We start from the raw sequence: 14,879 nt of genomic DNA, 5'->3' as shown, positions 1-14,879 counted from the left end.
GTCTATTTAGTTTGGATGATATTCATGGTTACTCATGTTTTAGAATTTTATAAATAATGAAATACATATTTAATTTTATTGAGGTTATTGTTGTTAGATATATTGTTTTTCTGTTGTTAGTATATTATTTACAAAAGACTAAACTATGAAGTAAAAATTTAAAATTGTTAACATATTAAAATGCATTCACAATACATATATTGAAGAACAATTATAAAACTAATTTGGAGCATCAACTTGGCAATGTCATATGATAAATGATTTAATAAAAATATGAGAACAAACCAAAGTATTTTTTTTAAATTTAGAAAACAAAATTAAACCCAAAAAATAAAAAATAAAAATAAAAAAGTATTTAATCTTATGTTTATATATTTTTTTAAATGTATGTATAAATGATGGTTATGATAAACATGACAATAGAACATCATAAAATTGTATGTTACTCCTCATTCTTGGCAATCCCCGTCCCTACTTCTGGACGACGATAAATTTTTTGTGTCAATCCACGACTTTGTATGAGATCATGCATACTTGTTTAGTCTTCATCCCAATCTACTGACATGGTTATTATTTTGTAATATATTTTTATATATTTTTTTGTCTAATTTTAAATTTAAAACTAATTTTAAATATAATTAAATTGAATGTCATAAAATTATAATCTTAGGCTATTTATATTATAATAAATTATTATTCTAAACTCTAGTAGACAATATATATATATATATATATATATATATATATATAGAATAAATAAAATATGAAATTTATTTTCGCAACAATATTTTATTATTGTAAAAGTACAATAAGTCAACACATAAGGTTGGATTGCATTCATCTCTATGCATGTTTTAGAATGACTTTTATATATTAATACAAAAAAAATTTAATTATGTTCACAAATAATTTAGGGAACTAAATGTCTTTACATTTAAAAGATCATCATGAAACTATTTTACAATGATAAACCAATTATTCATGTTTTTTAGGAAATTACTCATGTAATCTAAAATAATCATATTTAAATATCGCATCTAAGATAGGCTTCATATTACATGTTACATTATACTCTTACATGAAAGAATTATCACCAACTGATACAGAGATGCATATCTTTACAATATAGTATTTTGTATCAAAAGTAATTAATAGGGATATATGAATCCTGATAACATTAATTTTAAATAAAATAATTACTTGTGTATATTGGTAATAAGAGGTTGAATTTGTTATTCCTATAACGCTGGAAGAGGTGTCGTACGGAGCTTGGAGTAGAAGAGAAGAGCACGAGAATGGAGGAAGCAAGCGTGATGACATCGTCGAAGAGCATGCGACTGTAGAAATGCTCATTGATTTTAGGTATGCATCGAGGTTGCGGAGCTTGCTCATTATGCTGTCCATGGTTATTGTGTGGATCCAAAACCAAAGATCTAATAATAAGAAGAAATTAAGAAACCTAACTTTTATTAATGATTTTTGTGAGTGTGTTTTAAAATCAGAAACACCCTATTCAATCAAAATTCTTTTGGAATTGGAATTGTGATGGGGGTTTTAGATTGAATTCAATTTTTTCCCTGGAATGGCGATGCTACGACTTTGGTAATCTTCTCTTCTATTTTAACTTTGCATCCACATGTTTTTTTTTTGGATGAATAATAAATAGAATATTATGATTATCATTATCGAAAATAAAAGAAAATATTTTTTTTTGTTATTTGTCTATGTGTGCAGGGAAGACTTTTTTTTTGTGTGTCATGTACTATCTTCTCTTTAGATTTCGGATATTTTCATCACCTCACTTTCTCTGTCTCTCTATTAATTAACTGAATGAAATACTCACGGTCTTAGGGGGACAAGTTTTCTAACATTAAAACTTACACTTGATAATTTGAAAATATTTTGTCATTGTTAAATTAATGACTTATTCTACAAATTTAGACTCTAAATTCCAATTGTAATTATACAATTTAATCTATGGTTTGATTGAATTCAAATAAAAAATTATAAAAAATTTGTGTGAATCTCACATTTTTATTATTCCTTTAATTTAAATATTTATTTTTCTTTCCATTTTTTCTATTTCACTCTAATGAACCAATCTACCACTTAATAAAAGTGCTACCATGACAATTATATAACATCATGGTGATATAATGACTCATTTGACATGTACAATTTTATTCATTTGATTTCATAATTGTAAAGTTTTTAGTTGTTGTTTTGATTTTTTTTTTATGATGTAACTAACAAGTTATCTGTGCATACACACAAATCACATTTGTTGTCTATATGCATTTTTAAAAAGGATTTATGTGTATAATTATTTTACTTAAAAATAAATAATAAATTATATGAGACTAAATAATCACTTATATCATAATGAAACAATTTGAATAATTTACTTATATTTATAATGTTTAAATAATAGATTAGATGAGACATAATCAATCACTTCTACCATAATGAGACAATTTGAAAATTCTACTTATATTTATTAAAACATTTAAGAAAAGTAAATGACCTTGTTATGGGCAAGGAGAGACTTTGTAATTCCAAAAGTTCGAAGAAGTGAGATTACTTCAAAGTCTTATACCAAGGATTGTTTTTGAAATCTCTCTCTCTCTCTCTCTTTCATTAACACTCGCGTGATTTCTTTGTTTGAATTTTCATCATTGGGCTCCTCTGTCGTTGATGATTTTATTTGGTTTATTTATTAGATATCTATATATCTAAGAAATTTTCAAGAAAATTTGACATTGAATTTTATTTAGATAAATTATTTTTATCTTCTAAAAATATCATAGAACAATAATATAATTTTTAAACATTTTATATTTTGTAGTTAATACTTAAAACCAGAAGTATCAATTTAGAATAATACTTAATTCTAGAACAACTGTAATCCCAATCACTTTAGAGGTACTTTTTTTTAATAACCACTATAGAGGGTATTCTTAAACATAGCTCAAAAGCATATTTCAACATTGCAAGGGATAAGAAAACAAATAATAAACATAATGAATTTCTATTTCATTTAAAAACAAAAGGCTAATCTTAACAACATTCTCCTAGGTATGACAAATTAGCATGTTAGTCTCAAACAATCGGAATATAAGTACTTTCAAAATCCTTTTGTTCCAAAAAGTTAAAACATCCACGATGACTAGTAGGTTTAGAGATAACTATTATAATAGATTGTCATTTAAGTTAATCAAGTGGGTTTGGGTATATTTTAGTAACTCTACATGTACAGTTCCCATTCAAATGCTTTTTTTCCTTTCTAAAACTCCAGTCTCATTATCTAACACTACTAAAAAATAGGATTTTAACATCGGTTATTTAGGACTTTCAATATCGGTTAATAATCGATGTTGAAAATACCGATGTTAAAAATATTATCGTTAACATCGTTATTACAACATCGATTGTTTAGATAACCAATGTTATATAATAAGACTTATAAAAAAAGTTATCTATCTTCATATCAACATCGGTTTTTTCTAAAACCGATGTTAATATATGCTGACAACATCGGTTTTTAGTAAAAATCGATGTTGTATGTGTATATTAACATCGGTTTTGGTAAAAAAACCAATGTTTTTGTTAATAAAACAACACCAGTTTTAGAAAATTGATATTATTTTATTAACAGCAACATCGATTTTCCTTAAAAATTGGTGTTGTTTATGAATCTTAACATCGGTTTTTAGTAAAACCGATGTTAAAGTAACATACAACATCGGTTTTGGTAAACAACCGATGTTGTTTTTTAGGTTTTTTTTAATATGGTGTTTGTTTTTTTAATAACCCCAAAATTAACCTGCAAATTTTAAAAACCAGACCACAACATATCATTTTCATTCTATTTTGAAACAGTTTTTACCAGAAATTCCATGGTTAATTTATTAATTACCATGAATTAAAAGAATATTTAATGTTAATGATACATGAATTTTAAAAAATGTAAAATAACTAAAGTGCAATTCGTAAATTGCCTAAACAATAACTAACTGTTTCATTTTTAACTTTCAAATAAAAGTTTGCCCACTAGATGCGAAGCGCCTTCAATCTCTCTGATTCCAATGGTCTAGCATCATTGAAATACTACATGATTAAACATGAGTCAATAATATATAATACCAATTATAAAAAAATGAAATTAGTATGAATTAAACAATTATCATTTCCCAATTATTCTTGAAACTTCCAAAGATTATAGTTGACATCCAGTGCATGACATAATACCCACACTCAGTGCCTCCTTTTTTGTCTACTACACTAAATACATTATGAAATGTAGATATTCAATGTTCAGTACAAATTAGTGTAGATAGTATTAAAATATAACTAGAATTAATAGTGAAATAACTTACTTTAACAACAATCCATCTAGTAGCAGCCTTGGATTTACTTTGTGGAGTATTGTCAAGTCCTTTCAAAGCACTGTTAAATACAAACATGGATGTGTATTGTACAATTAAAATATTAATGTTCCCTACTAATGCTAATGCAAATGTATTGAAAAACAACACTGACCTGTTAATTATTCCTTTGAGGTAGTTGTCTGGTCTATTATGCAACGAATAAAACCAGATGACAACATTTTTCTTATGAAAAATGACGACCATTTGCTAATGTGCACTGCAGTGGAAAACAATATAAGTTATTATACTATTATACATTAATTAAATTCATTTGTTTAGTTTAACTTACCCATTCCGGTAGGCTCCTAGGTACACATCCCTCCTTGAATTCTGCATCCAGTTCTTAATATAACTTTCTGATTTAAATTGCGATTGCCTAAATCTTTGTATAGACTATGGTTCAAGGAGTCCTTACACATCGGCATTCCCCGCCCGCATACTTGTCTCAGTCATATGTCTATTGTTGTTAAAATAGAGTAAAATATGTATGAATTGAAAATAATAACAAAGATATTGAGACATTGACCACCGTGTGCAATTTCAGATAGATCTTCATGCTTTATGTACAAGGGGAAGTTGTCATTATACACCCCAAACACGGTAGCATCCCACATAACCTACAATGACTTCAGAAAAAGCTATGGGATGGTCAATGTCATCAGATATAGGGGATCATCGACATCATGATCCGACTTAATTGTAGGTTTCGCGGGTCCCACAGCTCCCTGCTTATCCAACATAGTTAATTAACATAATTTAATTATAGTGAACACTTTAATTGAAAAAAGAAGCATTTAATGACACTGAAATATCTGTTCTGATAAACGCTTGACAAGATGTGTCGACCAAGCAAGGAAGGTGTTAAGTGTCTGCCCCACTAACTTAACCTCTTTAGTGGGTACAGGAATGAGAGCATCTGCATCTCTAACCTCCTCAACACCAACCTTGACTTGATCATGAAACAAAGGAATGTTGTGAAAGATTGTGGATCCGTTATAAAGTCTTCTTAGGGCAACTAGGTGGGGAGGATTTTCTTCGATGTACAACCTGCATTTATCTGAGTCACCTGTGTCTAGATCGTTCCTCGAGGGATCAACACAACTCTCCTTTGTGCTGACACGAGTAGCTGAAGGACCAACCTCAGGCTTAGGAGGCAGTGCGAGTCCCTGTGATTGCATCTTGCTGAAGGATAACATTAGCTGTCGAGTCATTTTTTTTGTGAGTGACTCATCCAGCTGGTCCTTGATTTGTTGCGTCAGCTGCTCCAGGTCTTTGGGAGCCATGGAGGAAGATGTGCGGGAGGTCCTTGGAGCTAGTCTAAAGTATTGCTTGATCGTGACACTGGCTCCAGTAGCACACACACAACCAGGGTGTTCTGGTCGCCCAATGGCAGCAGTCAGTACATCCTGACATCCATGGGCGACTAACGAGCCCTGTGAGGCCTGCTCCTCCAACGAATCCTGTAAAGAACACATTTATTGGTTTACTCAATCACACAATAAACATAAATAATTACAATTATTAATTGAAAGTGACTTACAATCTTCTCAGCAATTTCCTTTGCTGCCTCAGACGTCATTTGGCCAGTTTTCTTCATGCGGTCCATCTTCCACTTCATGTGTCGTCTGATGGGAGATGGATGATCAATCACGGTGTCAGTGCTTCTGGATTAAGCAGCTTCCTCTAGTTTTCTCTTTCTCTTCTCATCCATCAACTTATTTTCTAAATATTCATAACCCCCACGAGATAACACGTGAGGGGCAGTGTTTTGTTTCTAGATGGCCTGAGCTTTCTTTTGCACATCCTGTAGAAATTAAACATTATTGAAAGTTATCATTATAATGTATAACAAAAAGTGAATTTATAGTTTAAAACAATGAAAATCACAAACTTACCTCCCACGAAGGGTCTCTACGGGTCTGACAAAATTGAGCCCACTTCTCCTTGCTAATGTCGTACTTTTCGCATATAGTGTCATCAACACTGTCCTTGTCGGCTGCAAGTGCCCATTTGGACGTCAAATTAGACTTAAATTGTCTCCACTGCTCCCCCACAGCCAGAAGTATTTTATTTTTTGTCTTTACATCAAATGCTTCAAGGATATCAAATTCAGTCTGACAAACGAAAAATTACATTTTATTGTTACTAAATTCAAATTTTTTGTTAATAAACAATATGCAACATGACAACTAAAATACCTGAATATCCTCCCATATCAAATCCTTCTGAGCAGCAGGGACTTGCTTCCAATTCTCGTATGTGACATCCACCTTATCACGAGTGATGATCCCCAAATATATTCTTAACTTCTTTCGGTAGGGACCGTCCGCTTTCCCGGTAGCAGGATCCACATGGACCAGCGGTGTTTCTGCCCCAACTGGTCTAGTTGCCAGTGATCTTAGGTGTGTGGCCTTTCTTGTCTGCTTCAAGGTAGACGACAAATATGATGCTGCACCAGTAGGAGGAGGAGGAGGGGGAGAGCTGGGCGGTGTAGCCATTTGCCTGTAAACAAAAAAACATTAGTTAATTAACATTATGACAAAACTAAATAACTTATGTAAATGAATGGACTTAAATGAAATACATAATAAGAAAATTACGTTGGACGATGTTAATTAATTCTCCTTCATCATGATCATTACGATTAGCATGAATGTTGTCAGCTTCTTCTTCTCCGACGACATTAGGCGACATTTGTATGGACAAAAGACTAACATAAGTATCAATATATGAATCATCATCTTCAACATTTACACCCATTGTTTTCCCGTGTAGAACCACTGACCACCTTTCATCACAAGGGTCTTGAACATAAATTACATGTTTAGCTTGTTCTGCCATGATGAAAGGGTCATTCTGGTAAACGAGTTTCTTTAGATCTACCAACGTAAATCCTACATCATCGGTCCGCACACCAGTGTTGCTATGAACCCATTTACATTTGAAAACACAAACAGTAAATTTGACATAGTTAAGCTCCCAAATTTCTTCAATGAACCCAAAGTATGGGATGGAAGCTACACGGGGATTGTCATCATGTACACTAGTGAAGTGTTGAGATTAAGCCCTTAGGGTGACCCTACTATTTTGCATTGTATTTTTGTCGTCTTGTGCTTTTGTATAGAAGGAATACTTGTTTATATCGTATCCTTGCCAAGTTATAACATTTCTTTTAGGCCCATCTGCTAGCTTTCTTAACGTCTCAAAAGCATTATCATCAGCAAAGATTGTATCTTTAAACCAATCTAGGAAAGTCTTGTTATGCTTTTTCAAGACCCTGTTCTTCGACATTTTTGGATTACTTTCCTTCACCAAACCTTCATGACGAAGTATGTATGGCAAAACTTCATTACTGTTATTCAACATATACAAATGAGCTTGTTGCATATCTTCTACACTTGGAGTGATAACATGCAGTCCTCTTGAACCCTTACCTCCCACTCTTTCGTCATGCCGAGACTCGGGAAGCCCAACAGGTTTAGCTTTTTCAATGTACTCTGAACAAAATTTAATGGCTTTTTCTACAATGTACCTTTCAACAATAGATGCTTCAGGATGATGTATATTCTTGGTATACCCTTTTAAGATCTTCATGCATCGCTCAACCAGGTACATCCATCGCAAATAAACAGGACCGCAACATTTGACTTCTCTGACTAGATGAACAATTAAGTGAACCATGATGTAAAAGAAAGTAGGAGGAAAATACATCTCCAACTGACACATTATAATAGCAGCCTCGTTTTGTAGCTCATCTAACTTCACAGGATCAAGGACTTTGCTACATATGGCATTGAAGAAAAAGCACACTCGAGTTATGGAAAACCTGACTTTGTTAGGCAAAATGTCTTGTATGGCCATAGCTAACAATTGTTGCAACAAGACGTGACAATCGTGAGACTTTAACCCTACCAACTTAAGATCCTTCAATTGCATAAGGCTCTTAATATTTGAAGAGTATCCTTGTGGGACTCTGACCCGACGCAGACACTGACAAAAACTGATCTTCTCTTTTCTAGACAAAGTATGACAAGCTGGAGGCAAGTAAATTTTCTTACCATCAGACTTTGGATGCAACTGCGATCGTATACCCATCTCAGCTAGATCTTGACGAGTATTCAAACCATCTTTTGTCTTGCCTTGAATGTTAAGGAGTGTCCCAAAGATACTATCACATACATTTTTCTCCACATGCATAACATCAATAAAATGTCTAACATGTAGATCAGACCAGTACGGAAGATCAAAGAAAATCGACCTCTTCTTCCATATGCAAGCCTTACTTTTTTCCTTCTTTTGGGTTTTTCCAAATATAGTATTTAGGTGTTGAACCCGTTGGAAGACCTGGTCACCAGTTAATGACTTCTTTTGGATCTTTCCAAATATAGTATCGGCGCAGTTTCATGCTCTTGACTTCCATTAAATGCTTTTTTCAATCGCTTGTAAGGGTGATGAGGTTTTAGAAAACGTCGATGCCTAGTGTATACTATTTTTCTACCATGTTTCAGTTGTATGTAGCTTGTGTCTTTTTCACAGATGGGGTATGCACGATGGCCCTTAAGATTGTAACCGCTCAAATTCCCATATTCTGAAAAGTCATTAATGGTACAAAAAAGCATTGCATGTATTTGAAAAGTCTCATTTCGAAACCCATCAAACACTAAAACCCCCTCATCCCATAACTTTTCAAGTCTTCAATCAACGGACTTAGATAAACATCAATGTCATTTCCTGGTTGTCTTGGGCCCGATATCATCATAGACAACATCATGTATTTTCGCTTCATGCACAACCAAGTTGGAAAATAGTAAATTACTACAGAACTGGCCATGAACTATGTTGAGTGCTTAAACTACCATATGGATTCATTCCATCAATAGTCTAAGCCTAAGATTTCTTGCCTCCTTTCCAAAATCTGGATACAAACGATCAATCTTCTTCCACTGCGAGGAATCAGCCGGATGATAGAGCATTCCATCGCAGTTCTTCATATGCAGGGCTCATATAACTTTCGTTCATCCAACTTCGATCCATCTAATTAATAACTTCGTGATACTCACAAAGTTATTCGATGCATGAAAATCTCACTTTTTTTATTATAGGTGTGGCCCTATCCCATTGAGGTAGACATTTTTTTATGGTAGCTTCATACGTCAAGGTTAATTCTATTTTGTTAAATTTGACAAATTTCGGCAGTATTTCGCATTGGTCTCCAAGTACACGACATGAAATTGGTGAAATTAATTCCCCGATAATCAAGTATGCACTCAGAGAACAACTACAAATGCATTATACCAAAATTTCATCAAATTCAACAAAATAATGTTAACCTCAACGCATGAATCTACCATAAAAATATGAGTCTCCCCAAATTGTCCAAACGGACAATTCAAGATTCAATACAATGATTAATGCAGACTGTCCGCAAGAATCATTGTATTCAATCTTAAATGGGAATCTAAGGTTCACTCATTATGAACATAATTTGTATAGCATATATCAATTGTCATTAATGGTAGTGAACAAGTAATAAAAACATTGGTAAAAAACAACAACATCAAAAGTTTACAAAAAACCATTTGTACCTGTGATGATGAGCAGAACGGTCCAAAAACAGAGCAACAATCCAATAAAGAACTCAATGACCACCAACATCAATCATCATTTCCAAAAACATTAGATATCAAACTTCCCCACCTGCAGTCTTTCTCAAATATGAATAACATCATTATACATTATACAATCCATGACTTCGGAATATACTAATTAACTTACTCTTTGCTTCTTCCAAATCCCAAAGCTTTATTACCCCTGACGATGCTATAGAAAGAACCAACACTTTTGAAGAGTCAAAAGTCAGTGATCATCAGTCATCAAATAACATATAGCATCTTTCATATGTAGCTTCACCAAAAGATTTATGTGATTTTCTTATATAGGCTCATGTTCATTGTCTTGCAGATTAGCTTAAGAGATCCCCTATGACGTGGTTCAAAGCTCTAAAATGGAGAATGAAATTTTGCTTGCACAAGAAAAAAAGAAGACCACATCCTTTTCCCCCTTTAAATTTCAGGGTGACCAATTAATAATTGGCAATGTGGGGGATTCTCGTGCAGTTCTTTGCAAAAGAGCTTCTACAAGTTAGCTTATACATAGCTAATTTTAACTTATGGAGACTCATTTTATTTTTCTTCTTTTTTTTCCTCCTAAAAGTGTTTTTAGATAAGTTTATCCAAAAAAAACCCTAAAAGCTTGATTGTAAATGTTAGTAAAACAAGCTAACCAAACTAATTTTGATAAACTTCTTGGTGAAACTTAATTAAAATAAGCTACAAATAGCTTACTGCTTGGTGATAAGCTAATTCTAAGGAAAATAAGTTTTCAAGAAACTCTTCCAAATGTCCCTTGGTCTATGTCTAACTAGCTTTTCTTCTTCAATGTCTCTCAGGAGAAGCTTTGAGAATCATTAATTATGGAGGTAGAATTTTTGCTACAAAAGAAGATCCAAGTATAAACATAGTATGGATGCCTAAAGGGGACTGCCCTAGACTGACTATGGCAAGAGCCTTTGGAAATTTTTGCTTAAAAGACTATGGTGTCACCTTGATCCCTGATGTATCATACAGAAAACTTACCATGTAGGATGAGTTTGTGGTTTTGGCTTTTGATGGGGTAAGTATTTTAATATCAGGATGTCAACTTTAAAACTTGGATCTTAACTCATGAATAATCAGTTACAGAATAATCATCGTTAGTGTTTAAACTATGCTCAATTCTTGTATTCCTCTCAATCCAAATATGTTTGCAAATATTTGGTCAAATAGTGTAAAAAAAGAAATAACTAGGAAGGTTAAATGAATTAACAGCAAATAGTTTCCATACATACGTGTTTAGTTTATATTGGACAAAAATTAGATGCAGTTCGTTCTGTAAGTGCTTTTGTTGTTGTCTTTCAGTCAGAATTGAAGTTTCACCTCATGTAATTTGTGTAATAAAGGTTTCTATTAAATTCAACACAAAGGTGAAATTCTAATTTTGATTGAAGATCAATATTAAAAACACCTATGAAACTATATCTAAGTTTTCTCCCAACATATTTGGCAAAAATAATAGTTTATTTTTATCAATTTCTTAAGAGAGCTTTTAAGAAATAAACAACTACCAATTACTTTATCAAAATTTATCCCAACCCAAGATGTCTAATTTTTTTTCTTACAGATATGGGATATGTTATCAAACAGTGAAGTAATAAACATAGTTGCTTTAGCACCAAAAAGGTCCATGGCAGCCAACTCTTGGAGGGTTCTCTTGTTACCTCCTATCATATTTCACTACAACTTACATTAAAATAATCTATCAATTTGCAAAATTTAACTCAACTGTAATTTGCCAAAGTCCTCCTTAGGTATGTCCACTGGGTTGATTCTGCATACAATTTCAATCAATATCCAATCCCAGCATTCAGAAACAAACTTTCTTCGGTTTCTTTGTGCAAGAATGAATATGATAGCTGGATATAGTTCACTTGTGTTCTCTGTTAAACTTGCTTATTACTCTATACAAAATCATGCATGTCACATTTGGTGATTCCATTAAATACTGATTCTTTAAAACTAGTTTTTAGAAGATTTTGGCTTGCTCCAGTTCCTTCTAAATCTACTAATCCTATTAGATGTGTGCCTTAATGCTGAAGCTCCTGAACATTTTGTTTGTGGGTTAGAATATTTTGTGTACTCTCTTTAATTCATCTTTATTTGCTTACAAAAAAAAAATCCCAACATTCGTAAGTGCTCAATAGAAGCATGATAGTAGAAATGACACTATCATTGGCAGAGTTCAACTTGTGAACTTTGCACCATTTCAGATCATTCAATTTTCAAACGCACCCATAAAAATTGCATGCCTAAAATGCCAAATAATAACCTTCAAATTAATACTCATTGAAACAACAATAGAGTAAATTGTTATAACCATATGTACGTTATGTTATAATAGGACCGTGCACTCAAATTTCAACTATATATAAGATATCTCAACTTTGCCATATTTGACTGTTAGCTACTCTAATATTGCATAAACATTCTTGCTCACACAAATGCAGCAATTAAAATTTACAACTTGTTCCAAAATTACATCATTTAACACAAATCCAGAGCAACTTTGAATCATAGATTGCAATCATCTCAGTACCTTAAGGGGGGTTGAAGCTGATCACTACTCAGCTAGAACTCCACAAATCCAAGGGCTAGTAGTGCTACTGACAAGTTAGTAATTGTATGGCCAAAAGATTTTGCTTTTGGCACAAACCCAAAAGAAGGAAATTATTTTAGCCTTCTAATTCTGGTGTGGTTACATGCAAGACTTTTTTTCTATCTGCCTAAGACGAACTTTGATCAATTTTAGCGCTCTATGGTACCATAAAACTTTCTTCTTTTTTTTTTTCTGGCTTGGGTACTAAAGAGTTAAATGAAATTTTGCTTTGTGATTTTGATGTTAATTTAAACCTTTTTTTTCCAGTGCAGATCTTACTTTATGTTTCACAGATTGGATGTAAGCAAGCCACAATCAATCTTCAAATACTTACCTATTCTTTCATTCACAGAGAGTTATATTTATCAGGTATAAGCTAGATTGATGTTATTAAACTGATATCATCTCAGCAAAGTGGGCTATTTTTTTTTCCTCCTAGGAAGCATATGTTTTGACAAAAAATTGTTCATATTTCTTAGTGTTACTTTGAAAATTAGTGATTTATTCCAATAGTAAGTATGGAATCTGCAAAAGCTACCATTTCTACTCAGAATCTGTAGCTGTTATGATTCAGGTAGATAAAATGAATGAGAATGAAAGGTAAACATAATTGGGCACATGAGTTTGTGCCAAATTATTGCCAATATGGCAATATCAGAGCCACAATTTAAAGAACTTTTTAACGGATTAATTTGATCATGTTATTAGTCTTTGATTGCTTAATTAGTTCCTAAAAGCACACTTTCTATGTGGCTGTAAAGTAGTGGGTGATAACAGCCAATATGCAGATTCATGTATCAGCCCCACATTGAAGAATATTACAAAAGAGAACTTAATTAGATCCTATAATAGAAAAATGTTTGGGCATTAGTCAGTCATGATCCTTCAGGCAGTTAATGGGATATGAGGAGTGGTCATATCTAGCATTATATATGGGAGTGGGGTGCCTGCCCCAGCCTGGTTGCGACACTTGCTAAGGTTACTCCTAATTAGCATGGCACAACTTACAATCACGATTATGTTGCATAGTGTAGAGCCCGACCAGCTTCACTATGTCTTGCAAAATCCTTACTATGCTTGACTGTGGATGCACCTACCATGAATCCATAATTTCATAAAATCTTAATGATCAAAAGCAATTTTCTAGAGATAAGTCTCATTGAAATCTAAGTAATAGAATATCTAAAGCAATCCTTCACTATGTCTTACAATCTTAATGAATAACATGCAATACAATATCTAAAGCTCAGAACACACAACAATAAAAGAAAACCTAGGTATACATATTGTTACATTTGCCATGGTGCTATACACATTACAACAAACACCTAGCTAGCCATTAACCATTCAAAGGACACCTAGGTATTCAATACAAGTGAGCATGACTTACCTCAATCAAAATGAGACCCTGTCAGCACGAGTGAGCACCCTAAACGGACTGCAAAGTGAGCACCCCAAATAGACCTTGCAGTGAGCACGAGTTCCATAAACCAAATCCTTGCAGCAGAAACAAACAAAGGTCCTTGCAGTGAGCACGAGTTCCCCAAAAAGACCTAGGTTTCAATAGAACGGTGGAGAAGAAGAAAGAGTCGCAAAACGTACCTGGGTAAGGTGGCAAGCTATCACGATCTTGAGCGCGATGGAGAAGAAGAAGCTTAGATGGAGAAGAAGAGAGCGTAAGCAAAATAAGGCTATCGTCTGATATTTTAAAATGTAAGTCCAACATTGGTTTTAAATAAAAAACCAATCTTAACAAAATGATGTTAACGTTAACATCGGTTTTCTGGAAGAAACCGATGTTAACTTATCATACATTAACATCAGTTTTCTGAAAACCCGATGTTAACGAGCTGACGTTAATATCAGTTCTTCAAAAACTAATGTTAACTAATTAATGTTAACATCGGTTTTCCCAGAACCGATGTTAATGTTAGTTCATTAACATCGAGTTTTCAGAAAACCGATGTTAACAGATACGCATTATTTACAATTATGCCACCATGTTTATCTTAACATCGGTTTTGTCAAAAACCAATGTTAATCTGGCGATGTTAAATATGCTTTTTGTAGTAGTGTAAATTGTTTTGCAATTAATGGTCAATATCTTGTTCTCTATCTCCTAATTAGATTGTTGTTCCATAGAACCAACATCACAATTTTCAATGGCCAAAGTCTTGTTCAATTTCCTTGTTAACAACAATC

This window comes from Glycine max, chromosome 12, assembly GCF_000004515.6.
Source record: "Glycine max cultivar Williams 82 chromosome 12, Glycine_max_v4.0, whole genome shotgun sequence".
NCBI classification, from domain to species: domain Eukaryota; kingdom Viridiplantae; phylum Streptophyta; class Magnoliopsida; order Fabales; family Fabaceae; genus Glycine; species Glycine max.
Note: the sequence above shows the minus strand (reverse complement) of the source record.